Genomic DNA, 3,607 nt, shown 5'->3' with positions numbered 1-3,607 from the left:
GTTGGAGTCTCCAGATAGAATCTTGTGGGGATTGGCCAGCCAGTTGTTTCTCAGCAGTTTAAAAAAAAAGCCCCTGTTACAAAGTTACAAGCAATGTGAACTCTGAGCCTAGAGCTGAAGTCAGGGCATGAGCCTTTTACCCCAAGCTCTTCATACTGCTGTGGCAACTGGGATGCTTGTGGGATGAGCAGCTTCCACCTGGCTCTCAATATCCCTGCATCTTGGCCTTCACGTCCTGCGCAGTCCTCTCCAGCCTTGTCTCTTGGGTTCTTTCCGCTGTTTACTGTGTACTCAGTAAGAAAGGAGGCATGTTCGCTCTGAAGTTAGAGTATGAATGACAGCAAGACACCTGTTGTGGCTCAGACCATCCTTTCCTTTATCTTCTTTGTTTGTGTGCATGCCTGACCAGATGTTGATATCAGATGTTTCCCCCAATGACTCTTCACCTTATCTTTTTGAGGCAAGGCCTCTCTCTCTCTCTAAACCCAGGATTCACCAGTACGGCTAGACTGGCTGTCCAGTGGGTTCCAGGGAATCTGCTGGCTAGCTGCACACCGCACCTGGCTTTTCTGTGGTGCCAAGGACTCAAGCTCGGGTCCCTATACAGAGTAAGCATCTTATGGACCGAGCTGCCCTTCCAGCCCCGGCCTCTCACTTTGGTTGAGCTCTCCGCAATAACCGCTGTGAGAGAGGACTTTGTTGAAACACATTTTCGTGCTGGTACGGTTGGCGTCACTCTAGTTCCGCCGTTGGGCTTGGCTGTGAACTGCCAAGGTCCCGACTTTGAAGCTGCATGGAATCCATCACTTGGAAATTCGACAGTGTAGCTTCATCTTTCTCCAGCTTTCCACACTGTTACCAAAAGTTCTTGTGTGCCGCTACTTTGGGGGTTCTTCTGCCCCTTGTACAAAATTTTAGGAGGCGTTGTCATTGGTTGTTTAGTGAGCAGCCTCCATGCTACCTGGGTTCAAATTTCAGCTCCAGTAATGATTAGCAATGTGACCCTGGGACTTTTCATTTAGCCTTTCTGTGCCTCAGGTTCAAATGTGTGCCGTGGGGAATCATCATAGTGCCTTTCTTGATGGAGCGATCATAACGATGGATGTAGACCCTCATCAGGCCCATAGACCTTTTGTATATACCATATGTGTGTGTGTGTGTATATATATATAATGGAGAGAGCAAGTTTTGTCTGTAAAGAATGCACAGTAAATGTTTTTAGCTTTAAAGGCTATGATATTTTTGCTCAATTCTACCCTTGTTATGTGAAAGCCACCCTGGATCAAAAGTAAATGAGTGTACACAGCAGTGCCACAAGAAAACTTTATTAAGCTGGAGTCTGGTGGCACAAGCCTATAATCCCACCTGCATGCGAGGCTGAGGCAGGATAATTGCAAGTTCAAGGCCTGCTTGAACTACAGAGTGAGTTCAAGGCAACTTAGTAAAACCTGTCTCAGTAGAAAAGTTTTTTTTTTTTTTTAAAAGATAGTTTTAAAAATCTCTTCCAACAAGTGTAAACTCCATGGTTCAATTCCTAACACTCCATAAACGAAAACCCAGCAACAAAGCAAGAACTCTATTTGTTCTGAGACACGCACGCCGTTGGCACACTGTCTGCAGGATGTTGACACCTGACAGAAAAGATCCTCTCGTGCTGTTTTATCAGTCTCACTTAGAGGTCTGCAGACGCCCTCTAGTGGAAGCATCTGAAGTAGTGACCACCGTGAGGTTTCACAAGCGGCGGGCCTGTGCATAGCAGCACCAATCAACCAAACGAGTCGATCCATCTTTAATAAGGAGGGCAGTTACCAACTGTGTGAAGGTGGGTCACGTGTTCCCCAGATCATTCTGTTTAAATCTTTATAATATCTTAAAGATTTCATTTATGTGTGTGTATGCCACCTGTGAGCAGGTGCCCACAGAGGCCTGAAGAGAGTGTTGGATTCCCCAGAGCTGGAGTTAGAGGTGGTTGTGAGGTACCTGGGATCCAGATGTTGGGAACTAAACCAGTGTTTCCGGAAGAGCGGCAGATGCTCGTAGCACCAAGCCATCTCTCTGCCCCCACCTTTAATATTTTAGGATAAGTAAAATTAACAATGCAGTGGGTAGTGACAGTGCACACCTTTTACCCCAGCACTCAGGAGGCAGAGACAGGCCATCTCTGTGAGTTCAAAGCCAGCCTGGTCTGCAGAGTGAATTCCAGGACAGCCAGGGTGGTTACACAGAGAAACCCTGTCTCAAATACTAACCAACAAACAAGTAAACAAACACCAGCAATACTGTGGTACTGTCAAACACAATGCTGCCATGTGACATGCTTGAAAGACAAGAATTGAAAGCAGCATGTGATCCTAGATCTGAATAAACAACTTAGGTAGAATGTTACCTGTGTCCCAATAAAGTCTGTATGTCAATCAAGTTGATAAAAACAAACAAACCAGCTACAATCAGTGCTTGCTACGATGAAATGACAACCTCTTTTACATGGTGCCTCTTGGCGCTTGGCCACATCAAAGTGAAGCTGAGTATCTCCTTCCCAGCCCCCCTCTGTCCGGAACTCACTGGAGTGGACAAAGAATACAAGCTCCACACTCTCTATAAGAAGCTGCGGCCACAGGAGTGGCTGCTGATGCTCCTGGGTCATGTGGTCCAGATCCGTGATGGGAAAGACGAGCAAGGTTCTGACTCACGGCAGAGCGTACCTGCGATTAAGTCAGGGGCGGTCTTGTTAGAGACCGAGAACTGGAAAGAGAAAGCACAGGTCTGGCTGAGGATGCATTGTGGGTGCCAATCTGAGAGTTCTCAACTTGGCTATTGTGTAAAACAGGGGTGGGGGACAGATATTCCTGGACTGACAGATACTTCTGTGCTTTGGCAAACGGTGCTGAAAAGAGCTAGCAGAATCTGAAAGCTTTTCAGTTTCTCTAAAGAGGATGCCATCCGCCAATATGTTGTCAGAAAGCCCTTAAGCAAAAAAGGGACCAGAAGTCCAGGACCAAAGCACCCAAGATTCAGCATCTTGTCACTCCACGTGTCCTACAGTACAAATGCCGATGTATTGCCCCGAAGAAACAACACGCTAAGAAAAACGAGGAGGAGGCTGCGGAATATGCTAAACTTTTGGCCAAGAGAATGAAGGAAGCCAAAGAAAAATGCTAGGAACAGATTGCCAGGAGACGTAGGCTGTCCTCGCCGAGAGCTTTCTACTTCTGAGTTCAATCAAAAACAAGTCTTAAAGAGTAACAGATAAGTGATCAGGTCTCGCAGGGCGGGGTTGGGGTGTGTGTGTGGGGGGGGGTTGGGGAGTGGGTATGCAATAGCAAGGGGACTCTGGGGTCAGTGAGAGGGCTCATGGGGTAAGGGCACCTGCTGCTAAGCTTGGTGATCTGAGTTCAGTCCCTGAGACCATGCATTAGGAGGAATTCACTCCTGCAAGCTGTCCTTCGGTGTCCACACATGACCTCTTCACCCCATGCACACACACAGGTCTTGAAGGCTGTCGAGAATGTTCTCTCCATTCACTTTTTGTTTTAATTTGTTTGAGACAGGGAGTTATGCAGCCTGGACGAGCCTCAGATTTGTTGTGTAACTGAGACCGGCCTTGAAC

At 47.2% G+C, this 3,607-nt stretch overlaps 1 pseudogene; it reads left to right on the top strand.

Moving 5' to 3' along the window:
* The first annotated feature begins 2,467 nt into the window (after positions 1–2,467).
* LOC148121480 (small ribosomal subunit protein eS6 pseudogene) lies at positions 2,468–3,213 on the top strand (annotated as a pseudogene).
* The last annotated feature ends 394 nt before the right edge of the window (positions 3,214–3,607 follow it).

Source organism: Myodes glareolus, chromosome 7 (assembly GCF_982192425.1).
Source record: "Myodes glareolus chromosome 7, mMyoGla1.1, whole genome shotgun sequence".
In the NCBI taxonomy this organism is placed as follows: domain Eukaryota; kingdom Metazoa; phylum Chordata; class Mammalia; order Rodentia; family Cricetidae; genus Myodes; species Myodes glareolus.
The sequence above is the reverse complement of the archived record's forward strand: the minus strand, read 5'-3'. Positions and strand labels throughout refer to the sequence as shown.